Genomic DNA, 27,869 nt, shown 5'->3' with positions numbered 1-27,869 from the left:
CCAGAGGTAAGATGGGAAGGCAGAGAGAGTTAGGAGCTGGTTGAATGGTCATGGGGAATCAGGGGCAGAAAGGAGGAGTGTGCTGTCACAGAATGGGGTGAGCAGTTAGGGTCTCATAGTAATCTATGTAAAAAAAATTTTGTATAGGAGACTAACTTGAAATGTAAACTTCATTTAATTACAACAATAAAAAAAAATCCATAAAACCACAAAGGTACTAACTGTGTTCTGTAATTATGAGAAGGAAGCCCAGGTTGGTAATGAACATTAACATGCCAGCTGCTATAATATCCCTTTCATGACCCATGGGACATAGTTAATCCCACCCACTTTTTCTGGCTATCAGGTTTCTTGGGACTAAACTCTTCCCACTAAAAGTATCTGCTCCCCTCCAGTGGAGACTTGTGTAATGGTGAAAGGCAAAATAAACATTCATTAAAGCAAAATAGCTGGAGTATCAGCCTTAAATGTGAGGTAGTGCAGCCAGAAAATGTGACTGGGTAAAAAATTTTGTCTCTTTTGGCTTTTGTATAGCTAAATAAACCTTGTAAACATATTTATGGTTTCCTTGTGAGAGTTAAGGAGCCCTGGGGTGTGTGTGTGTGTGTATGGGTCACAATAAATCCTACCACCCATGACTGGTGGGGTGGAGGGGTACCCACCATTTCTGGCACCCAAGAACCACCACCCTGAGGTTTGTGGGACCCATGAATTTCCAAATAACATTTCTCAAAATCCATATTACCAGCCAAAAATTTAAACACACTCCATGACTCAGCATGCTTCCATTAATGAAAACACATGGTATCAAATAATAATAATAATAATAATTCAAAGCAGAAAATAATAGGGTCTCGAAAGGAATATACACAACAGAGCAAAAATAGGTTCTGGCAAGGAATGTTTATTTCTTGAAAGTGGTTTAGGAATCAAAGAGATGTGTCATTTCAAGATTAAAAGAAAGAGAGCAATAAGGCTCTTTTGTAATGAATATCTGTAAGGAGAAGGCACCTATAAACCTGAGAATAAGTGCAAAAATAACTTTATTTATTTTTGTCTCCTTTTCTACCAGTAGACTTTTAATATGTACTTATGGGGTGTTTCATTATCAATAATTGCAAGGAAAAAAATAGACAAAGATGGGACAATGTTTAGAAAGTTATATGAGCACAACCAATGGTACTAGTGTCACCATAAGTGATAAGAAAGAAAAGATGTTAAAGAGTATACTTAGACTAATTACAAAAAGTAGCATATGTAGAAAGCAGGAAAGACTTTGAGAATTCAATAAGAAGTAGCTGGAATAGTCAAAAGAATGGTAAACTTTGGCATCAGGTAGAAGGGACTCTGACATTTACTGGCTAGAGAAATGTGGAACGAGTTCTTCAGCTCTGCAAGCCTTGGAATTATTATTTGTAAAACGCAGGTAAAGATTTCTCTATCACAAGCTGAGAAAACACAGGTGACACTCAAATTGTGTCTGTACTCCCATCGCTATGTCATTGAGACTTGTAGACAGTCAACACAGAAGACCACATTCTGTCTTTGGTGGCAAAATACTGAAGTACATTAGTACTCCTGGATTAAGGATTTTACCTCCATAAGAGGAAGATATAATTGTCTCACTCGTTCATTGTGATGGTCCACTAATAAATACAGCACAGGAGACATCCAGTTTTAACAGCTACCATTACAACTCCAGATACTGTACACCAAACTCTTTTTATGGCTTGACTGACAGATTATACAAAACAAATTGCTCTGAATAAAAAAGTACAACAAAAATGTTTAAATCCTTTTGTCAATTTGATAGCAACTTTATATGTACTACCATATCAGTAAGATAAAAAAAATTTACACTAAAATTTATATAAGAAATCTTCACCTTTTAACAAATAGTACTGAAGTAATGGACATCCATAGAAGGAAAAAAAGAACCAGACCTAAACCTCACACCTTATATAAATATTAACTCAAAATGGATCATGGACTTAAATGTAAAATGTAAAACTTTTAGAAAAAAAAAACTGGCAGAAAATCTTCAGGATATAGGGTCAGGCAAAAGTTCTTTAGTACTGAGGCAAAAAGAATGATAAATTGATAAACTGAACCACATCAAATTTTAAAGTTTTGCTCTGTGAAAGACCATGTGAAAAGGATGAAAAGAAAAGCTACAGACTGGGAGAAAATACTGGGAAACCATATATCTGAACAAGGACTAGTATCTAGAATCATTGCTTAGGGGACACTGAACTTCTGTTAAAAGTGATGGAAATTTTTGAGAAAAGGATAATAGTAATGATTGCACAATATGAACACAACTATTGCCACTGAATTGTACATGTGAAGAATATTGAAATGGCAAATGTTTATATATATTTACCACAATTAAAACACACACAACCAACAAATTCAACAGGAAAAAAAATCAACCCTATTAGAAAACGGGCAAGATTCATGAGTAGACGTTTCACTCATGCAGTCATGAGTAGAGGTTATACAAATGGGAAATAAGTACATGAAAAGATATTCAACATCATTTGTCATTAGAGAATGCAATTAAAACTATGATGAGATATCACACATAGCTACCAGAATGGCTAAAATAAAAAAACATACTACCAAACACTGGTGGAAACATGGAAAAACTGGGTCACTCTTACATTGCTGGTCAGAATGTAAACTGGTATAGCCACTCTGCAAAAATAGTTTGGTAGTTTCTTATAAAACTAAACATGCAATTTCCAATTACCATACAATCCAGCTACTGAACACTTGAGGGTTTATCCCAGAGAAATGAACACTTTGTTCATGCGAAAACCTATACTTAAATGTCTATAGCAGCTTTATTCATAATAGCCAAAAACTGGAAGCAGCCCAGATGTCCTTCAACAGGTGATTGATTCAACAAACTGTGGTATACACCTATCATGGAATACTATTCAGCAATAAAAAGGAATGGACTATTGGTAGATCCAACAACTTGAAAGAATCTCCCAGGAATTTTAATTAGTGAAAAAACCCAAGCCCAAAAGACTACATATAAATGATTGCATTTACAGAATATACTTGAAATGACATTTTAGAAATGGGGAATGGATTAATGGTTGCCGGTAGTTAGGGATGGAGTGGGAGAGGCAGGAGGGAAATGATATGGTTATAAAAGAACAACTCAACTCAAGCAACTCATCTTCACTGTGGTAGTGGATAAACAACCTACACGTGATAAAATTGTATAGCTCTAAATACCCACACACACACAGATGACTACAGGTAAAAATGAGGCAATCCTAAAAGATGGGTGGAGTGTATCAACGTTGATATCTGGTTCTGATAAGTACACTATAACTTAGCAAGATAGTACCATTAGGGAAAACTGGAAAAATGGTATACAAGACCTCTCTGGGTCGTATGGTGTCAGGTTTCAGCAGAGCGTCTAAACTAAGACAGGAAGAAATGTCTAGTGAACTACTTCCAATAATAACCCAATGAAAATCCTATGGATCACAACAGAATATTGTTTGATATAGTGCTGGAAGATAAGCCCCATTGATTGAAAGGCACTTCACAATGATAGCAACAAGGGACTCAAACATGCCAATGCTCATGAAGATGGCACAGGACTGGGCAACACTTTGCTGTGTCGTACATAGGATCGCCATGAGTCGGAGTCAACTAGAGGGCAGCTAACAGCATCAGCATCACTCTGGTATAGGTGATCACTGGCTGACCTCACATGAAGTTTTAAAATCTGAATTTGCCTTGTAAGTGCTGGTCAGAATTCAACAGGGATGTACTTTGCATGTCTGGACCTTTACCAATTGCACAGAATGTTGTAGTCAAGATAATAATTAACAATTGTTCACAGAACAAAAGAAGCCACACTGGTTTCAGACATCAATGGCGGTCTCTCAGAACTAAAATAAAACTTATTGAATGTAAAAGGAAAAATAAAAGGCATAGATTAATAACAGATGGATCACACCAGCAGATACTAAGTTCTGTGACTCATGCCATCTTCCTGAATCTACTTACTATACTGTGTTATAAAGGTATTATTAGTAAATAAATAGCTCATTGCTGTGAACGTTGAGGGCGAGGAAGATAGGGCAGAAATAAATTACAGTGTGTCCATAGCAGGAATGAAGGACTTTTTAAGTAAGTTCAGAGAGGTATAATTTTGGACTTAAAAAGCAGTATGTGAATAATTGTGCTTAAGAAGTGACATGACCTAACGAATCACAGCTTTCTTTTCATTAAACATTATACCTTAATGCTCAGTGAATAAATTGTAGTGTTAAGGCTGCCAAATGGTGACCTTCAGTGTGAATATCTTTGCATATCAGTTCCCTTTAAAATAAGAGATCATAATGTAAATTTAATTTTATACTAAATATTTTTTACAAGAAGCATTTTAATAATTGAATCTGGGCTAGCCTACTCCAGTAAATCTTTAGTACAATAATTTTTAGTGTAATTATGCTACTCAGCATGGCTACTCAAAGGCATGGCAGTATGTTTGAAAGAAATCTTGGATTTGTGTATCCATTTTACTACAGAGAGTTTGCAATTAGTACAGCATTGTACAACTAGAGAATTGTTCTGCTTGCTGAAGGGGAAGACAGTTACATTCTGAAAGTCGTAAACCATGAAGTTCAAACTTAATACCTTGAAAAATTATAAATCGTCAAATAGATAGCCTTACACAAGCAAAAGCTGAACAGGAGGAGCCAGCATAGGTTCAGGAAAAACAAGCCAGGTCAAACAAGCAAGCTTTTCAAGGTTGGAAATCAGACTAATTGTATGTACATGTGCATTTGAACTCCAGCACAGCATCCTACAAATCACCTTGCTAGCTTGTAAATAAGATGGAAACATAAAGACTGATTAAAATATTTGAGTGGATTTACAACTAGTTGAATGGCCATATTACGAGTTTTCATAAATGGAGCTAATCTTCCTAAAATATTTACATACAAAAATGTACAAGTACTATATTTTTATCCTCTTCAACGTTTTTATCAACGTTTCAGATAAAGACAGATAAGATAGATATCAATTATCATGTATATTAAAGCAAATTGCTAGAGCATAACCCTCAACTCAGAGTTGAGATTTGAACCCACATTTACATAGTTCTGATAGCCTCTCTAACTGTACTTTAAATAATCTTGATAAGAAGAATCAAGCATCAAAACCAAGATGAAATTGAACTGGAAAAAATTTAAGCTCTTTCATGGAAGAGTCAAAAAAAATTAGTCACGTGAAAATGTCCTAGAATTTCTATTTGCATAGAAGTTATACATGAACTAACAGTGTGACTTGTATGTTCTAAGACAAAGAATTCTTCTCGGAAAATTATGGTGGGAATATTAGGACATCAGACATGAAGGAAGGACTGAAATAACAGATTGTCCAGAGAGGGATGCCAGGGATCATGGGAAGTCTGAAACAAAAAAAACAACTGAGGAAATTGGGGGTGTTTTACATAGGACATTAAAGAATAATGGGAGATATACTAGTTACTGTCAAATATATGAAGGACTATCATATGAAGGAAGAAGCAGATCCCTCTCCCACCACTGTGTTTGCTAGCAGCAGCCTTGTAGAACATACAAGTGGACAAGTTCAGTTGCATTCACTGCAAAATACTTTATCTTAATTAAGACTGTCTTCCAGTAGAATAGAGGCTTTGTGTAAACAGGACCATTGTCTTTCAAGGTTGCTGCGGGAAGAATTTCATTATTTGAAGGAGATTCAACTAGATATCTTCAAAGATTCTTTCCAACATAGTCATTGAATCACTGGGATGTATTGTATACTTGCTCTATAAATTATGTGCCATATGGCAGAATATAGGTTTTCTGGAAAAGAAGGGAATCCATTCTACTGGAGAAGTAAAAGTGTTTCTTGAATTTTGCTTAAGAAGGGTATTCTTTTTTCCTCTATACATAAGCTGGGTTACCACTGACTGCTTCATTATGTTGTATGACCTAATTTTGCCCTAAAGCTATAAAACTACCACATTGCCTGGCACAGTGCAGATCGGTTTTTAGAAATGAGAATCCTAACAGTGAATATACAGTAATATCATTGCAAGAACGATGATCAAACCAGAACAAAACACTCTAAAGATTAATGGAGAAGCCTTTTTATGGTGTATGTTTTCCCCACGATATTTGCTGTAAAACATCCAAGATTCCACTGAAGGCTTCTAAGCTCTGTGGAATAGAAATAGATTGATATCATCTTCAGCCTCTTGATAAAAGAAGGGCAACCTAAATGTAATTATTTCAGAAGTCTCTAGGGAACAGAGATATATGTCTCAAATGGCACATTATCTAAAATAAAGTCAGAAATACCTTGGGGAAAGGAACAGTGGCTCTTCTTACTGTTACAGTAATATTAACTTGTTCTTATTTTTGTCTCTATCTCTATGTCTTGATGTTTTTCCTCCTTTTCTTGTCTGTTTCTTTTTTAAAACTAAGAAAATTATACAGCAAGATAATGAAAAGGAAGGTGGAAGGGAGGAAAGGAGAAAACAGGAGAATTAGGCAATGTTTTGTTTCTACAGAATTGGAGAGGGCCCATTCTGTTATACTGGATTCTTTCATATATTAAAGAATGTAACTATTAATTTCTCAATAAGAATCATTATGATGTGTATTTCAGAGTCTTAACTATATTCATTGTAATACACACCCACTCCTTACTTATCAGCATGGTTAGTTTCCAAAGACCAGGTCATTATACGAAAATTGGCATAATGCAAAAATAGAGATGACCACATCAGATCACAAACTGGAGGATGACTACATGGATACACAACTCCCAAATTACATCATTACATAACTGCCAAGTTATATCATTACATAACTGCCAAACCACTAAGAAACATGGCCCAGCCAAGTCGACATATAACTTCAATCATCACAGCCAGCGTTACTCTTGCCTCACACCTCAGTGTTCGTTACTGCCAGATGTACATCGTTAACACGCAAAATAGTCAGATAGTAGATTTTTTTACTATTGTCATAAATGCAAAATGTCGGATAACGAGATAGTCAGTAAGTGAGGAGTAGGTGTATTTTCATGATTTTACATTTAAAGTCAACATGGAATAAATATTACATCATTTTAAGAATGATTACAAACCAAGTAAATCATTGATAATTTAGAAATTGCTGTACACTTATACTCCGCTGCATTTTTAATTAGGCATATTGATGCTTTACTTTCAAAAGCAATTTTTCTTTGAAATTTACCCTAGGATTTTTTTTACTTTTCAGAGGTAAATATTTACTTTGTCTTGTAAAGTTGAAAATAATATTCTATACTTAAATTGATATTTATTCATAAATCTTCTATGATTTCACTAAAATAGTAATTATTGTAGTTGATACATATTTTCATAGATGTGTATTACTTCTTCAAAGAAGGCGTAACCCCTAAAGAATGCTTTTTTTTTTATTCACACTTTGTCCCATGCAGCACATGATCGATGTTCTATGTCACCTCACCTCTGTCTCCAACAATACAGAGAGTTTCTTAAGCCTCTAACACTCACAAAGAAGAACTTTCCAGAATTGGCAAATGACATCACCAATCACACAGAAAAACCTGGAAGTTATCTTGACATTTCCCTCTCCCTCTATCTCACCACGTATAAGACATTTGTGATGGACAAATGCTAATGCTATCTAATAAAGATCTTTCAAATCTGTTCCCTTCTTTCCATCCACACTGCCAATGCCACTGCCTCAGCTCCAAACTTCAACATTTGTATCTAAGACTATCAACTTTTTATTCTAACTAGTTTTCTTCCTTCCAGCTATTTCCTTTCCATCAAATTCCTTACATATCCATAGAACTGTGAGAGTGATTCTTTAAAGAGAAAACCCCTGCTTACAAATCTTCTATAAAGTTCTACAATCTTCTGGATAAAATCCAAACTTCTTAATATGTTATAGAAGTCATTTCATAATCCAATTTCTGTGTACTTCTTCAGTCTCGTCTTGTCATTCTGCCATTTAGATATTCCATGTCCAGCATATAAACCTGCCATTGATACCATCCTTTTTCACTCCTCTTTGACTTGGACCATGATGCTTCGACTTCTTGATATCAAGTCAAATATCATTCTATTCTGTGAACCTTGGCGGTGGTGTTAGTTGCCAACAAGTTGGCTCCTTCTTATGGCGAGCCCATGTACAACAGAACAAAACATTGCTGGTGCTACGCCATCTTTGTCTCACGTACTTTGGACATGTTATCAGGAGTGACCAGTCCCTGGAGAGGGACATCATGCTTGGTAAGGTAGAAGGTCAACAAAAAAGAGGAAGACCCTGGACAGGATGGACTGACACAGTGGCTTAAACAATAGGCTCAAACGTAGCCACGATTGTTAGGATGGCACAGGACTGGACAGTGTTTTCTTCTAGACAGGGTTGCTGTGAGTCGGAACTGACTCGATGGCACCTAACAACAACAACGCCATATTCATAATCATTGGTATGTTTGAGTCCATTGTTGGGGACATTGTGTCTATTCATCTCATTGAGGATTTCCCTCACCTTCACTGGCCCTCCACTATACCAACCATGCTGTCGTTCTGCAGCAATCCTTTCTGATGACACATCCAAAGTAAGTGGGTCAATGTCTTGGGCAATATTTTGTGAACCACAGGGTTTTCACTGGCTAATTTTCAGGCACAGATCACCAGGCCTTTCTTCCTAGTTTGTCTTAGTCTGGGAGCTCCACTGACACCTGTCCACCATGGGTGGCCCTGCTGGTATTTGAAATACTGGTGGCAGTTTCCGCATCATAGCAATATGCAAGATACCACAGTACAACAAACTAAGAGACTGTTGGTGGCTGTCAACCTTACCATACCTTTAATTAGGCGAGAAGGACAGAGTTAAGGAGCACTGAGTCTTGGTAAACAACTTGATTAAATATAGGACAGAGTAGAAACAAGATATGATAGAAGAGTATTCACCTTTGCCAATCTCTGTAGCCTCATCTTATTATCTTTAACTCTCCAAATCCTACTCTCCCCAGCCCCTACTAATCTTTTGTCTCAATGGATTTGCCTATTCTACATATTTTAGATAAGTGGTATTGTACATTTTTTGTCCAACTTATTTCATTGAGCGTAACATTTTCTTTCAATTTTATTATTGTACTTTAGATGAAGGTTTACAGAACAAACTAGCTTCTCATTAAACAATTAGTACACATATTGTTTTATAACGTTGGTTATCAACCCCACGACATGTCAACGCTCTCGTTTCTCGACTTTGGGTTCCATATTACCAGCTTTCCTGTCCCCTCGTGCCTGCTAGTCCTTCCCCCTGGGCTGGTGTGCCCCTTTAGTCTCATTTTGTTTTATGGCCTGTCTAATCTTCGGCTAAAGGGTAAGCCTTGGGAGTGACTTCATTACTGAGCTAAAAGGGTGTCTGGGGGCCATACTTTCAGGGTATTTCCAGTCTCTGTCAGGCCAGTAAGTCTGGTCTTTTTTTGTGAATTAGAATTTTGTTCTACATTTTTCTCCAGCTCTGTCAGGGAACCTCTATTGTGATCCCTGTCAGAGAAGTCAGTGGTGGTAGCTGGGCACCATCTAGTTGTGCTGGACTCAGCCTGGTGGAGGCAGTGGTAGTTGTGGTCCATTAGTCTTTTGGACTAATCTTATCCTTGTGCCTTTGGTTTGCTTCATTCTCCCTTGCTCTCAATGGGGTGACACCAGTGGAGTACCTTAGATGGCACTCACAAGCTTTTAAGACCCTAGATGCTACTCACCAGAGTAGAATGTAGAACATTTTCTTTATAAACTATGTTATGAGCATAATGTTTTCAAGGTCATCCATGCGGTGGCATGTATCAGAACTTAAATTTCTCTTTATGCCTGAATAATAGTCCATTGTATGTATATACCACATTTTGTTTACGCATTCATCTGTTAATGGCCATGTAGGTTGTTTCCACCTTTTGGCTATTGTGAATAATGCTGCAAAGAATGGACATTGGTGTACATGTGTCTGTTTGAGTTAAGGCTTTCAATTCTTTTGAGTATATACTTAGAAGTTATTTGGAATTGCTAGGTCATACGGTAATTCTATGTTTAACTTTTTTAGGATCATAAAATTGTTTTACACTGTGCCTATAGTCTCATCTTTTGCCACACACGATTCCCACACTGCTCTCCCCACTAAATGAGTGGCTGTCAATGAGGGTGATTTTGCCCCCCTCCCCAACAGGGGGGACATTTGGAAATGAGAATAGATATTTTTGTCAGAACTGGAGGAGAGGGGTGTTACTGGAATCTAGCTAGTGGGTAGAGGCGAAGAATGTTGGTAAACATCCTACAATACACAGAATGATCCTCCGCCACCCCCAACAAATAATTCTAGCCCAACATGTCAGTAGTGCCAAGGTGGAGAAATCCTGTTCTGGACTGTAAGCATTACCAGTAATAATATCTTTTCATTCCAAGACCATGCTGCATTCTCTCATTATTCTAGTCCTTTGCAATTGGCTTTAATTAGTATCTGAAACACAGATCCTCTCTCTCCTTATCCCAAGGTTTGCCTGGCTAACTACTACCCATTCTAATCAGCAAAGATGAAATACTACCCTTCTTAGGAAGCTTACTCTGATCCTTCCCTGTCTGCATTAATGTCTTTTCTAATATGCAGCCATAGCACTTTCTTCCCTCCATTGTCACACATTTGTTATCAACATCCTTTTAATTGTAGCTAATTGGTTAAGAGTCTGTTTTCATGACTAGAGAGTAAGTTTCCTAGAGTCCAAGTCTGTATGTTTACCATGTTATCCCATGTTCCTAAAACATCGCTGGTTTCCCATTAGGACCACAGTATGTATTTGTTGAGAGGGAAAAAAAAAAAAAAGAGAGAGAAAAGAAAGAAGGGAAGGAGGGAAAAGAGGAAAGAAGGGAAGGAGGGAGGGAGGCAAGAAGCTAGTTGGATGTAAAGTGTCTGATTCATGGCAGTTATAATAAAAGTTTGTCTCTGTAAAGGATTTGCTCAGCTTAAGCTGTGGATCTACTTATCAAGGTTGAAAGGTGAAAATGAGTATCTTAAATCTCTCTTTGTACAACTAGCTACATTATAAAACTGGATTCATGTTTCTACCAAAAATACATGTGATTAATTTTCAAAATTGAGGGGATTTATTGGCTTATTGTTTTCTTTACAATACCTTTAAATGTTCTATCATGGATCTTTCCACTGAGGGGGTGGTGGTGATGGTGGTGTGTGTGTGTAAACATTAAGCATATAGCATAGTTCGTTGAAATTCTGGCCACTTCTGCACTACTGAGTTAGTTCATCTTGTATTAAGGCTTGGACAGATCATCACAGATTGTCTTAATGCCCACCTCAACAAATCCTTCTCACTGGAACACAGAGGCAAGGCCAGACTCCAAGTCTTGAAATATGCTTATCAGCATGCACTCAAGTAGTTTACCCATAATAAATCCATTCTTCACTTTAAAAGTGATGCAACTGTGGACTTTGTATTCCTCTATTTGATAATGGATCTAAATCTCTATATCTCAAGCCATCCACCTTGTCCTTGAAATTATAAGTTATAGCAATAATATCAAATTGAGCATGGGAAAGCCTTTGCACATGACTAAAGATGCTAATAAATGTGGTTTTAGACAAAGGAACGAAATGAGGCAACTTCTTAGTACCTCTCATAATACTTATTTCCATTATCAGTTACTTATGCCAGCACCACATGCCTTGCACTAAATAAAAGACAAAACCATTGTTCTTTGTGAGAGATTTTTTTTTTTTTTTTTAATGAAATACAGGCACTGAAATCAAATTATCATGTTTGCCCACTCTTTCTGCACTGGAAGTTAGGCATATTTATTAGCTACAACACAGCATTTCAAGCTGGCATTTGGATCATTTCAATAACTAATGTTTGTTTTATCAACAATGGTTTAATTTGACATGCTGCATAATGCATGTGCAATAACAGTGCCATGTTTGATGGATAAATGCCTAGGAAAAAAATTCAAATTGGCTAATAAATAAAATTGAATTTTGAGACCCCATTTATTTTAAGAAAACTTGTCATGGGTTATTAACTGTACTAAATAATGGCTTGTTTATGTCTGTGCATAAATAATTTGAAACAAATCGGGGTGACATAGTTAGGAACTATCATACTTCACTTATGGTTAAATGTTAAAGAAGGAGAACTTGCTCAGCTCCTAATTACCAGGCCTGGTATTTTTAAGAAATAATTTTTACTTGTTGAAAAGATTATGACTATGATTCACCAGATTTCCATATATTTCACAGAAACCTGTTAAACTTTCAGAATTGCCACCAGTATGGAATTAAACTAAAATTATTACTTTAGGTCAATAGTTCTTTGAACTCTCCACATATTAGAATTAACTGAATTTTTTTTTTTTTTATGTTGATGCTTTATTTCTCATTCCTAGAGATGCTGAATCAATTGGTCTGGGGTGGTTTTGTTTTTTGTTTTAAATATCAGTTTATTTATTTAGTTTTTTAATTCCTAAGCATTTATAAATGGAAAGCTAGGACTGATAATTCCTGTTCTAAAGCTAGAGTTTGGTCACTAAATTAATTTATTGGTCTTACCTGGGCATCGTGCTTGGTAGAGGGTGAGAAAGAGAACGATCCTCAACGAGATGGACTGACACAGTGGCTGCAACAATGGGCTCAAACCTATCGACTATTGTGAGGATGGCACAGGACCAAGCAACGTTTCATTCTGTTATACACAGGGTTGCTATGAGTTGAGACCAACTTGATGACACCTAACAACGACATTTAATCATAAAAACTGTTCCACTGAACAATTTTCTGAGCGTGCCTTTTGGGTAATATGCTGTTCTAGATGCTAAGGAGATTACCAAAATAGTATTTGTTCTTAAAGAGCTGATTGAAAGACAAGGTAAGATAACTGCTGAGAAGTATAAACAAGGCTTTGTGAGATCATATCTAGATGTGGACAAGGACCAAAAAAGGATTTTTGAAGTAACTGGAATTTAATCAGTCCTGTCAATAAGTATGAATACATGCTTTAACCTTTTTAAGTGCCTTTATACCTCATAACCTCACAATAATCCAGTTAAATAAACCAAATACTTTTTTATTAATAAATTAAATCATTAATAATAAAAACAATAACTTCATGGATTTGCAATTTATGTTGCAGTGTGCAAACAGGCTTACGTATGTCATCACTTTTAAGCCTCACCACATATGGAATATGCATTTCACTATTCCTATTTTTGGATGAGGAATCAGAGGTTCACAATGTAAATGACTTGCCCAAATCACAAAACTAGCAAGTGACAGAGTTAGGTCTAAGATTAATCCTTCTGAGTCCTAAATGGCTCAGACCATTTTTATCATCACAATCTAAAGTTGAAAAGTTGCTGAACTTGGGCTAGATCCCAGGTCTCCTAACACTGAGCTTCTTTCTGAGAATGTGCAGTGCCACACACAAATGCTTAAAATACCAAATGGTCAATAGACATAGCTCAACATCTTTTAAAACTTAACTTTTCCAAAGGTAATTGGAAATTGATACTCTAATATTTTTATAAACACAATGCCAACAAATACCATACTACTTTCCCCCAAATCCAATATTTTTTCTTTCTTTGTATGTACTCTTGCAATCATATTCAATGCCTGGATCTTAGAAAATTTATAAACTGAGCCAGTTTAGAAGCTATAAAAGCCTGAGGGAGTCAGGAAGTTGAACATCAACTCTGGCTATCCGCCTTCTGATAGGTCAGTTCTGTCCAACAGGCAGAAACATCTTGCATGTTTTCTCAGAGCCATGTGTGGCTTCTCTGAAGCTCTTCACAATGCACTAGCACTTCTGTAAGGGGTCTCCAAGATCACCCTCTAGTTTGATGATTAGCTAGAACTCACAGAACTCAGAAAAGCCATTATACCCATGGTTACAGTTTATTAAAGTGAAAGAACACAGATTAAAATAACCAAAGACACGATGTACATGGAGTAGACAAAAAACCCAAACCTGTTGTGGTTAAGTCCATCCTAACTCATAGCGACTCTATAGGACAGAGTACAACTGCCCCATAGGGTTTCCAAGGAGTGCCTGGTAGATCTGAACTGCCAACCTTTTGGTTAGCAGCTGAGCTCTTAACCACGGTGCCCCCAGGGCTCCACATGGACTAGAGTCCAGAAGAAACTAGGCACAAGCTTCCAGTCATCCTTTCCCAGTGAAGTCACATGGACAGTGTTTAATTCTCTCAGCAATGATCTGTCATAACACATACAGAGTATTGCCAAGCAGGGAAGCTTATGCAAGCCTTGGTCCTGGGTTTTTATTGTAGTCACCCATGCAGGCGTGGAACACCCATGAGATTGACTGAGCTACTCTATCTCCAGTACCCCCAAAAGTCAAATTGATACAGTGTGGCCCAAGGCCTCATGTTAACAAGAACAGGAGTTCACCATAAATCACATTGCTGGCATAAACTATCTGGTGTGGTCCAAGGTCCTAGGTATACAAAAGCACTCTAATTAGGGAGGATATTTCAACAACTTAGAGGTTATCTCCCAGGAGCCAGGCAATGGTCAGTCCTATCTTTGGAATGTTCAGGGTTTGAACACCCCAGCCAGTTAATCTTTCACTACACATCTTCTGAAGACTTTTACTTGTAATTTGTCAACAATGGGGACACACTGTATTAAATTTTACTATTTAAAATGTATTTTATTATCTTAGTCAACTTATTATCTTAGTTAACTTTACAATCCATGAAATGGACTCTGCCTGAACCTTTGTAAGGATTATGTCTGTTTAGGTGTTGTGGTTTTCTATGAATTGGTTTTATTGTCTTTATTGCTATAATGTTATTGAGGGATATTTCATTGTATCTCATCATATACATTTACTGTTCCTTTGTTTTTCATTCCATAATGAGTAGAAAATGGCAATAGAAAGCGGTATCTATGACGATCGTTTACTATACGGACTAAACTGGGAAGCTAGAGAGCTTTTTTGGTGTGTTCAGCCTTTCTCCTACTCTTAGTTGGTTTTGCAGGCCCTCAAGTAGCCCTTGACTATGTGGATTTGGTATATTAATAATGAAAAATCCATAGACCACTTAATTTCCAAGAAGTTTGGCAAAATTAGCTTCAAAAAGTCTTTAGGAGACTTGCTGGAAGGATGGTTTTGTTTCCAATCAGAATAAGGACTCACAATCCAGACACAGGCAGGAGAGGCTTCTAGGTGCCCCTTCACCGTTTACTATCCTTTTATCTTTCGGTATGATTTTAACTTCTCTAAGTCTTACTAATTACTTAATATAGGAGCAAGAATAGTAACTATAGCATAGAATTTTTTTTTAGAATTAAGTAGAATAATAAATGTAAAAGTATTAATCCATGCTTAGCATGTTGAAAATGCTCAATAAATACTAGCCACTGCTATTATTTTTACCATTATCACTTATTATAATAAAACTTGATTACATGGAATTGTCACAAAACCTGTTTTATTAATTAAAGTATGGTGACACCTTTTTTACAAAAATAAAAATAAAACTGAGAAAGTCAAGAAATGAGAACTTGGATATTTATTTAAAAAAATAGTTACCTCATCTCTCTGAAATCTATAAAATGTATGTGCCTGCTAGTATTTTTGGCAGATTTTAATATTTTAAAATCGGATTCTTCATACTTAGTAATGCTCCAATAGAAAGGAAATCGATGTTTTGCTTTCTTATGTGTATATGTTTTTAAAATATTAGAGTATTTCTCTTCGGGTAGTAGACCCTTGCACCTGTATTTTTATATTTTTTTATAATTGGCCAATCCTGATAGAAATTAAAGATGTGAATTTTTTGTTAGATAACTCTCCCAAAGTAAATAAAGTCCTAAATACCTTAGCATAAAATAGCATTAATTTGTTTTTACTTTTGTATGCTACTATTTTAGTTGAATATAATGACAGAAGTTGTACAAGAAAGACTAAAGCATGTTCACCCCCAGGAGTTATACAGCACAGTGATTCCCTTAATATCTGTTCCACCAAACAGGAATCATTTTCAAGGGCCACTTGGAGAGTAAGTTATCATAAACCTCTGAGCATCTACGCTAAAAGAGAGAGTGAAAGAAAAGGAAAAGGAAAAAATAAATCTGCCTTTAGTTCTCCAAATTACCTCTGTGTTTCCTAATTAATTGCCATGGGGCAATTTCTCTTCTTACTGTGTGGGGAATTTAAAAAGAGATATTGCGTTTATGTTTCTTCATATTTTTCACTCATCTTCCAGTTTGAGAGCCACACACTGAGGTCATTCATGAGCACTATAATATTTGGAGTATATTCTCCTCCATAGAGATGTTAAAGTTATTGTCTAATGCCAGCATATTAACATTATAAAGTAACACACACCATTAGAGAGAGACTCAGTGAAGGACATTATCATTATGTATTAGCACACACCATTAGACAGAAGCTTCAACTGCAAAGCCGACTGAGGAGGAAAGATTCATAACATCACAGCCCTCCTGGGTAATATAACTCAAAACTGTTAAATCAGTCAGCTGAGGTGAACTCAGATCCCATGATTGGCACCTAACATCACTCTTGAGCTTTCACTGGTTACTCCGAAGAACACTTTTCTTTCCTAATTCAGATGAAGTCTTAACAAAGCTCCCAGGGAATTTGATCTTACTTAAACCCAAGCAAAACCTATACAAATTAAATAATAATAATAATTACAATAATTATCAGGAGTGGTATGCTTAAGGCTTGCAAATACAAACAAAAATTTCAGTTAAGGAAATAGAATATTTAAGTATTTTTGTACATGAAATTATAACCTAGAGGGAATTATACAGGATGCTGAGTGAACTTATTGAAATGAAACAAAGGAAATAGTGTCATGTTTTATCTTACAATCTTAGTATTGGATAATGTCAAAGTGATGTTTCTTTGTCCCAACAAATGTCAGTTATTTGTATATGATATAACTAAATGCCATTTCTCCATAGCATTCCTTTAATACTCTGTTTATTCTCATAAAATATTAATATATGCTATGGATATTTGCCTGTGAAAAGGAAGAACGACAAATTTTGCACTTTTCAAATGAAAATTAATCTTGAGTAAGTTCAACTTGTACATTTGCATTTTGTATGGATAATGAGAAACCATTTGTGAATAAAAGGCTTATTCCAGAGAAATAAAGGTATGTTCAAGAATGTCTTTAACTGAACCACATTCTAAGAGTCAGTATTTACTGTGTTTCATAGTACTGAGTATATTTCAGCTCCTAATGCAGCATAAGAACATAAAGGTGAGTAAAAAGCTCATAAAATGTATCTCCCAATTACCTAATATTAATTTTTGTTTAATATTTACCTTTTAAAATGGCTCATGCACCAATAGACACGAAGTTATGAAATAACACACATTTATTTTATATGCACACATTTATATACATTATGACCAGTGGCAAAAATTTATAGCTTCTTAATTACCTTATTAATGCCAAGGCTTAGGGTCCAGTTCTAATTCTATATTATACTTAGAAAATAACAAAATATTGGTCCTGGATATATATTAACACTAAAAATAAAATAAATACAATCACTATCTTAATTACAGGATTGGTATATATATATACTTCAGAGGCAAATACTAAATCGAAATGGTTTCATTTTTTCTTTTTTTTGATGTATACAGAAAAATCCCTATCATTGGAAACATGTATAAGAATGAACATGGTAATGTCCCTTTTATTTTCAGGTGAGCTGATGGGGAAAAACAGACAGGTGAAACATTTTATTACTATTGTGCCAGGAGAAATTCTCTCCTCCACACCCCAACACACATACACACGCACACACACTTTTTATTTTTTGCTAAGGCAATAAAATTTAGGCTGATCTTTTTCTTCTAATTTTTATTACACAGTTATATTTAATAGTGATGTTGGAACATGTCATTTGATTACTTATACGGTTCTGAGTGGTTTTACTATCTATAAATAAGCACTGCTCTGTGTATGTATGTACTCTTCAGCAGACAGAAACTTCTTAAGCTCTTTGTTCTGTCAAAACCTCACAAGACTATAAATTCCATGAGTAATTTCATTCCACTTTGCATTACATACTGAAAATGGTGTTACCCGAATCTTTGCAAACATCACACAGTAGGAGTCATAGAACCAAAAATCATAACTAGCTTAACTGGTTCCAAGTACAATTGAGCTTTCTTTTTTAATCCTAGTATGTATTTTCTTAAGTGCAAGCTAATGTTTAATAACTAATTAACTGAATTGCCTGAGTTCAAATCCTACCTTTACCACCTACTAAATATAGAACTTTGGGCACATTTCTTAACCTCTCTGAGCCCAAAGTTCCTCATGTGTAAAATGGAAATAATAATAGTACCCACTTAATACAGGTTGCTATGAAGTTTAAATGTGTTAATATTTGTAAAGCACTTTGAACATGACCCATTTCCAACGAGTGGATTCGAACTCACAGTGACTCTGTAAGACAAGAGTAGAACTGCCCCATAGAGTTTCCAACGCTGCAGTCTTTATGGGGGGCCCTGGTGGTGCAGTGGTTAAGAGCTCAGCTGCTAACCAAAAGGTCAGCAGTTCAAATCCACCAGCTGCTCCTTGGAAACCCTATGAGGCAGTTATACTCTGTCCTATAGGGTCACTATGAGTCAGAATCATCTCGACGGCAACAGGTTTGGTTTTTTTGTTTACGCTCTATGGAAGCAGACTGCCACATCTTTCTCCCTTGGAGCAGCTGGTGTATTCGAACTGCCTACCTTTCAGTTAGCAGTCGAGTGTTTTAACCACTGTACCACCAGGTCCCCTCTCTTGGAACAATAATGCCTGACAAATAGTAACTGCCATGTAAATATGTGCTATTATGACTAGTTTTAATTCAGAGATTTCTTTTTTTAGTAAGATCATTGTAAATCTAGTTTATAAAATTTTTTTAAACCAAAATGTATATAAAAAAATTTCTTCAGAGCTTGGCAGTTAATACATAATGAAATGCCATACCAAAATGAATGATGAGTGGCATGTCTGTGTAATGATTAAATCATACAAATATGCCAGCTGACACCATTGTACACTATGTCCTCCACATCTGCTTCCTTGTTCCTGGTTAGATTCTCTCTCCCATTCCTTATTACACCACCCTTTCAAGCCACTGATCATTAGATTCTTTAAGAGACTACCCAGTCCACTGCCTTTGTCCTCTGACCTAGCTTTTTACTCCATGGGGAAGAGCAACATCCTTGGATGAGATCTGCTGAACTGTCCTAACCCCTTTATCTACAACAGGAACCACATACTCAAAAAACCATGGGAGTTAGATAGTCTGGCATGCAAGATCCTTCATTATCTGGTCTAAGACTGTCTTTCCAGTTTCATCATCCATTACTTCCTTAAAGCTGTCTCTGCTCCATCCTTGATCACTGGTAGCTCCCAAAGTGTATCATTCTCTTAAAACTCTGACAACTTTACTCATATTATCCCTTTGTCTAGAATATCCTTCTGTCTTGTCAAGTTTCTACTTATACTTCATTAGCTGGCTTTATATAAGATACAGTTCTTATTCCAAAAAGCCAGTGCTTCAAACCTCCAGATACTCCAGACACCTGCCAGTAAAGAAAATCCTACCTTTGAACCTCAGTCAGACACTAAGGTCCTGATACCCTCTGACAGGTTTCCCTGATGCTGCGAGCCTTCCCCAGGTTCACCCCCGCTGTGCACTACCACCATGCTCCACAGATCCCTGCAATCTCACAGTGCCCCTTGAATCCTCTGGTACCATTCACTTTCTTCACTGAAAAACCAGTGAAGCATCAACGCATGTTCTGTCTGAAATTCTCCAGGCATAAAACAGAGCTGTGGTCTTTTCTACTGTGTTCCTGTGCACTTGCTACTGAATAATAAAAAAACTGGACTTAAGTACTTTTCAATATGTGCGTTGATTAGAGCATTTTTAGACACATTTCAGTGTACTGAGGGAAACAAGATGCTAAAGAGACACTGCAGAGACATCTTATTTGAAGGTAAGTAAAACCTGGAGCAAGATCTTGCTGATGTGCTCTAGTTTACTTTTGTCTGCTAAAGCATTGGTGCACTAGATGGGTTTCTGAGGTTTAATGAGTTTCATTGGTTCTAATTAGAGTAACCTGGGTGGAAATAGATATTATTACTCTCCAAATCACGGCTAAATTACTGTTAAATAATTTGCATTCTGTTACATGGTTTATGTCTTACTACAGACAGAAACATTCAGGTCCAACTCCCTAAGTATTTACTAATATATGCCAGCAATTTTGGCCTCACATAAGGATTAACAGCTGCCCAGCATATTGTGTCCAATCTACGCTATAAGAGATATCTTTTCAGGTAATTAGGTATGACATGCTATGCAGTCTCCAACAGACACGATTATGTTTATACCTTCAAAACCTAGATTATCTTGAAATCTTTAATAATATAAATACTAGTTACCATTTGAATTGAGTACCAACTATGTGCCACCTGCTTTAAGTTTACTGTTTATTTAATTATCTTATCCCTGCAAAGTAGGCATCATTATCCTCATTTTACAGAAGAGGAAGGAAAAGCACCAGGTAGTTAAGTAAACTCTGAAGATCATTCAGAGTAGGGTTGGGTCACTCTGAAATCCTCATTCTTTTCATGATGATTGGGCCTCTGGGTCTTCATTTCAAACAAGAATACACCGACTATGACTAATATACTTTGCTAATCATTAAACAAGTATTTCTTGAGTGCTTACACACAAGACAGTATTGGGCTGTTGGTTATACCAAGAATCATATGACATGGTCTCCTTTCCTTTCTAAAGAAAAAAAAAGTGATTATGTCCTCCCCTGAGGATTAGGAATGTCATTGCACAAGAACGAGGTGCTAATTTATTAATCTCAACAACTATGAAATTATTAAGTTTTGATTTTACATGTCAGAAACTGTAATAAAGAATTTAAGACTCAAGGACTACTTACATTTACTATACATTTATTAATTTAGTGTTATTATCAGGAACAGAACCTGACAAATAGTGCTTGTTTGCTCACCTTGCTTAACCATGTCAAAGTCATCTATGTGTACATCTGATTAGAGACACCAAGTCACATGATTGTACCTTAGTCTCCACCGTGCCTGTGGAGCTAAGTTTTCTGTCTTCCATCTTGCCTCATAGCATGTAAATCCCCCAACCATAGTAAAGGTATTTAAAAAGCGCTGACTTCTCAGACAACATCATAGATGTTTTCAATCAGTGTCAATGAATTATACATGTAGAAATGGTTGAATTGGTATATGTTCTGTTGTGTATATTCCCAACCACAACAAAAATAAAATACACATATTTTTCAATGCAGAAAACCATAGTGTCTGGAAAATAAATTTTAAAAGATGCTTGTTTTTCAAGTTTACCAAGGCAATACCTAATCATTTCTCATGCTATAGCTTCTAATCACAAGTTTATTTTTATGTTCTGCCATTATAATCCATTTAATGCTGTTGCCTTAATCCTTCTCTTTGCCTCATTCCTTTTCTAGTAAAAATAACTTCATCTATTAATTCTGGATACCCTAGTTCATCCACGTGTTGCCGAAACAGCTAGTTGTAAGGCACTAATTTTCATGAAACCTTCTAATACGTAATGGAATCTAATTTTTACTGAAAGAAATAATAAAGCTCTCAAACCAGTTTGTGTACCGAAACCACAGTCTTCTTCATTTTCTAGATATATTTTTCTACAAAGGCATATTGGCTTCTCTTTTTAAAATCTGTATTATGGAATATACATCTAAAGAGTATATGGAATATCTTCATTCAATATCTTATCCAGATACTGTGTGAGGTTCTGTTCCAGGCATTAGTTACTGCAGTAAACAATACAGCCAGAAATCCTTTTTCTCATGGAGCATACACCACTGCTGTCGAGTCAATCCCAATTCATAGCAACCCCATAGGGTTTCCAAGGCTGTAAATCTCTATGGAAGCAGACTGCCACATCTTTCTCCTGCATAGCCACTGATGGTTTTAAATCACTGAACTTTTGGTTAGCAGTTGATCGCTTTAACCATTGCACCACCAGGGCTCCTTCTATGTAGGGCAGGAGATGAAAAATAATGAAGAGAAATGCATTGAATGAGATGGTATTAAGTGCAATGGAGAAAAAATTAAGTATAAAGGAAGTATAGACAATGCAATTGGGGTGAAGAGCTTTTTCAAAGGGTGGTTAGGGAAGGCATCACTGATGAGGTGACATCTGAGCAGAGGCTAAAGGGGTTCTAAGAGAGAGTCATGGGTATCAGGGGAAAGGGCATTCCTGGCAGAGCAAAGGCTCTGAGGCATCAATAGGCTTGACATGCTTGATGACCAGCAAAGAAGTCAGTATGGCTGGCAAAGAAGAAATAAGGGGGATGTTAGAGGAACTGCACTATTATGGGGAGGAAGAGGGACAGCTCATATAGAACTTTGTAAGCCAGTATAAGAACATGGGTTCTTACTATAGCGGGAAGGATTCCTCTGCCTTTTATGTTTTGAAAAGACTGACAGAGGGGAGGGCAAAGGTCAAAGCAGTCAATTGATCCAGTGAAATGACACAGGTGACAGATGGATTACTGCAATAATCAAGAATGGGGGTAGTGGGAATAGTGAGAAGTACTTCAGATCAACATGTATTCTCAGATAGATCCAACATGGTTTGATAAATGACTGAGAAGCAAAAGTCATGAATGGCATGATTCCAAGGTTTCTGTTCAGAGTCACTGAAAGGAACGGGTTGCTATTTATTGAAATGGAGAATACTGGCATAACAGCAGGTTTAAGGGGGAAGATGTTGCTGCTGTTAGCTGCCATCTAGTCAGCCTCCAACTCATGGCCACCCCACGCACAACTGAATGAAACACTGCCTGGTTGTGCACTATCCCCATGATTGGTTGTAGATCAGACCGTTGTGATCCTTAGGGTTTTTATTCGCTGATTTTCTTAAGTAGATCGCCAAGCCTTTCTTTCTAATCTGTTTTAGTATGGAAGCTCCATGGAAATCTGTTCAGCATCATAGCAACACGCAAGGCTCCAGAGACAGAGGAGTGGTGGTTGGGCATGAGGTGCATAAGTACTGGATATGTCAAATTTGATATCCTTACTAGATGTCAAAGTGGAAAAAGTGAGCAGAAAGTTGGATATAAAAATCTGGGTTCTAAGGAGAGATCTTGGCTGGAGATATAAAGTGGAGAGTCCTAAGTGTGAAGAATATGCTAAGCCTGGATGAAATCACCTAGTGAGTGAGGGTGAAGAGCAAAGCTCAGAGTCTGAGAGAGGAGTTCAGGTTTGGAGAAATGAAATGGGGTCAGCAAATGAGACTGCCAAAGAGAGATCAGAAAAGTGCCAAGAAAACTGGGAGAAGAAAGTATTTCATGTTGCTGCTAGGACAAAAGGCATGCATAAATGGTAGTACAGTTTAAATAACAACAATAAAATCAACATATCTACCCATTAACCAGCTTAGGAGATAGGACATTCTTATTGTTTTCATTTAGACTTTTTTGTTCATGATTGTATAAATACAGTTAACACAACCTTTGCCAATTCAACATTTTCCTGTGTACAATTCAACGACACCAATTACATCAATCATGCAGTGGAACCATCACCAATATTCATTGCCAAATTTTCTAGAATCATAAACAGAAACCCAATGTTTTCCTTTTTCCCCCACTTAAGGAACAATTTAATATGCTTCTATTTCAAGCAACTGAAGGACTAACGTAACTTCTAGAGGTAGCTGATGTCTTTCCTGAAAGTTACCCATTTTATCAGAATAAAAAGGATTCCCGTTTTCCCTAACTTTAAAACGCATAGGTAAGCACAATTTGGTTGTTACTTTCTCCATCTTACTTAGTTTACATTTCTTTTTTAAGTGACACGCTTACAGGGTTTAATTTTAGTCCCTCTATTCTGCAACCTAACCTGTACATTTGGGTTTCAGACACTGAAGTATGAAATCTTCATTTGAGCTCTGTAGTTCACCTCGAAGAGCAAATCTAAATGGATTGTGTCTAACATTTCCAGAGAGAGCAAGAGCAACCCACATATCCACGATGTAAGGGATAAAGATAACTGCTTAGCCTTGCCCCTAGATAGGCATATTCTTGATGTACAAAAGCCACAGGCTTTAGCATGCAGATGATGGCTGCTAAAGAATTTTTCACATCAACTGTCATATCCCAGCAGTGCAAATTTACAAGAAGATGAAACAACTCTAATCCCTTAAACTGTTAATACATAGCAAAGAATCCTTATGCATAACCAATAAAATTTACATTTTCTAAGCTTCAATTTTCTTGAAGGATTGTTTTATCTGATTTTTCAGAAAAATGTTAAGGTATAATAAATACTGACAGACTGTATTTGGAAGGGAGGAGGAAAGTAATAGGAGTCCAATGTAGAAATGAAGCATATCTCTTGGGCATTCTCACTCATTTGCCTGAATTAATTATTTTTGCAGTGGGAGTATAGCAAACGGTGTCTCTGAACATGAAATTAATCTTTGTATGGTTTAAAAGATTTTTTTTTTCTTGTTTAATGTTCTTTTCCTGCGTCTATGAATTTTGGCTGGAATCCTAAGTCTAGAAATATAAATGGATACCCAAAAAATGGCAGGAGTGATTGATGACTATAAATTAGCTACTTTGGCTATGACAATGACAGTTTTAAGTCTTTGGGGACAGGAAAAAAAAGAAAAGGCACTATTACATGAATTAACATAGCTCCAAAGAAATTAAAGTTTTTGATTTTAGAAGTCAACTCAGAATGATTTCCACACCTTAAATAAGTCCAAACAGAATAAGGGTGCCTCCTACTTGATATAAATCCTTTTTATTCCCTGGGAATCTCTCTTTTTTTTTTTTTTTTAATTTCCCAGCTAGTCCTCATTAACTGTTAAAATGAAAAATTTGTTTTTTCTACTTCAATTTTCAAGAAACAAATCATATCTTATCTACTGTCATTTCATGCCTCTCAGAAAAGAGAACTTTTTCCTGACTGATTTAAAAGGTGGCTGTATATCTACTTTTATGTAGGATTTTTTTTTCTCTTTAAACAATTGTGAAAATCTAGTTAGAAGTGTTTTTTTCTTTTTTTTCTTCCATATCAATGTTTATACTTTATTTGCTCACATCCAGGAATTTCTGATTTTTTTTTTTTTTTTTTTTTTGCTTCCCTTTTAATTTTCTAATTTGGAAACTCACAGGATCTCTAAATATAGCAGGCAGGGCAATATGTACTTTAGGAGTTTATCAAATTGGTTAAACCTAATATAAAGTATTTGAATAGGAGAACCCTTTATTCTAGAACTTATATACTTTTACTTTGAACTCCAAATATGTGGAATGTATATAAAAATGATATAAAGTGGTTTTTGTGTAAGTGGTGATGGAATTGCATTGACTATACAATTTCTCATCTGGATTCCCTTGAAATCAACATCAAACTTTTGGAAAAGAGCTGAAACTAAGTGAAACTAATTGGTACCTAGTAACTAGCATGCTTGATTGCAGCTGATAACACAGTGATGGTGTAAAAAAATTTACTTGGATGTAGGGGGTGAGGTTTAGTCTACCCAAAATCCACTCTGTCCTTCACCAGAGCCACCCAAATATAGTAATGATTTGCTTTGTTGTGCACAGCTGATTTTTTTCATTAGTCATAGATAAAGTGTGAATAAATAACATCTTCAGAGAAAAAACATAGCGTCAGAAAACTTGACTCTAGTAATTGATCACATTACAATCTAAGTAGAAATAGAATGCTTGCTATGCAAATACATCTTTATGACAAGTCATGCCCATTCCCAATGAAATGGCCATCCTTGCCTGGAAATTTTAGAAGTTTCCATTGTTGTGATAACATAGTTGCTGAGTCTCCATTTTGTGTTTGCTCATCTTTATCATTTTTAACAGATAGGATCAGGTGGCTGTTTCTGTGGCTGTGTCATCCCTCTGCTGACTTTTGGTTTTATTCTTAACTCCAACTGGTACCATACAGAGACTTTGACTTATGCCACCTGAGTGGTGATTGGGGAAATTGACAAAAATTAAAGGTTCTAGGTGCCGGTTAAAAATGAATTCTGGGGTATTATTTTTTTTTCTTAATAAATACCATTAAATGAAACACAGATAATCTGGGTACAGGTAGAATACCTGTGGCTAAGTCTACCTCTCTCTTCTAGATTTCTTAAATCACGTGTTCCTTTATTCTAAGATTAAGTTTAGTGACTTCTTACTCAAAAGATGGAAAGGAGGGGGCAAATGGGAAATCTGTAAATCTAGAACATTTCTCTTATATGGATATCTCAATTCAGGTACTGAACTTAATCCAGAGGGAGGAAAACACACACAGACACACACACACACACACACACAGACACACACACACACACAGAAACAAACACAGACACACAGACACACACAGACACACACAGACACACACAGACACACAGACACACACACACACACACACACACACACACACAGAGTCCCTGGCGGGCAAAAACCGTTAAGTGCTCAACCACTCGCTGAAAGGTCAGCGGTTAGAACCCAACCAGAGGTGCCTCAGAAGATAGGCCTGGTGATCTGCTTCCAAAGGTTACAGCCTTAAAACGCTATGGAGCAGTTCTACTCTGCACACATGGACTCATCCTGAGTCAGAATCAACTGGGCAAACAACACAGACATACTAGTGTGTGTGTTTAAATTTAGCTAGTTTTTTTTTTTTTTTAATCAAAGAGTTAGTGGGTTTTTTTGTTCAATTTAATAACTATTCTTCATGTCTAGAATTATTGTAAAATAAAGTAAAAATAATAAATGTAACTGAGAAAAAAACATATGCTATAAACACATTTCATTTTTCTTGAAGGAAATAGTACATCTAATTTCAATTATCTTCAACAGAATACACCCATTCCTCACTTAAAGACGTAGTTACGTTTCAAAGACCAGTTCCTTACGCTATAATCAGCCTTATGTGAGAGTAGGGCTCCAACCTTGGCGCAAGTGTCCCTCCACTCTCCCCTTCGCTCACCGCCCCATCTCGTCTCGGGTTGCACGTGGTGCGGCAGGCCCCGTTCCCCACCACGCCTTCTCCACTGAGGAGCCCACAAGGGTTGGGGGTCGTGATGGTGGTGGTCTGGGTTGCCCGACACCTCCAGAGCAGCAGGAGCCCACCTTCAACGGGCCTCGCTCCAGGCCTCTGCGTGGACCCTGGTGCCCCACCTCTCCACCTTTCCGCACCGAAGAACGGGTAACGGGCCTCAGCAGCAGGCGGCCCCAGGCTACGGGCAGGTGAGGCCCAGCCACCTGGGCCCAGCAGACGCTGCTGAGGTGGCAGAGAGGCCTCTTTGGAAGAAGAGACTTCTGAACGCCCTACCTGACTCCTGTGGCTCCAGCTCCTGCCTGGCTGCCCCCGGCCCATGTGCGCTGCGCTTCGGCCTGTCTCCTCCGCCTGACACCTCCGCCTGACACCTCCGCCTGACCCAGGTAATGCAATCCTCCTGTGGCCCGCGTGGCCTTGGCGTTTTCACAAACCGTGCCCTTTTCCTCGTCGTCCCCCTCTCTCATCGGTTAATATGCAAAAAATAGTCCGATAGATTTTTTCTGTTGTAGTAAATGCAAAATGTAAGGTAATGAGATAGTCTGTAAGTGAGGAGTAGGTGTGATATTAATTATTAAAATGAGTATGTTTCGGAATCCAAGTAATAAAATAGTACTTAATATAACAATTTTCATTTTAGGAT

Source organism: Trichechus manatus, unplaced genomic scaffold (assembly GCF_000243295.1).
Source record: "Trichechus manatus latirostris isolate Lorelei unplaced genomic scaffold, TriManLat1.0 scaffold00012, whole genome shotgun sequence".
Classification (NCBI taxonomy): Eukaryota; Metazoa; Chordata; class Mammalia; order Sirenia; family Trichechidae; genus Trichechus; species Trichechus manatus.
Note: the sequence above shows the minus strand (reverse complement) of the source record.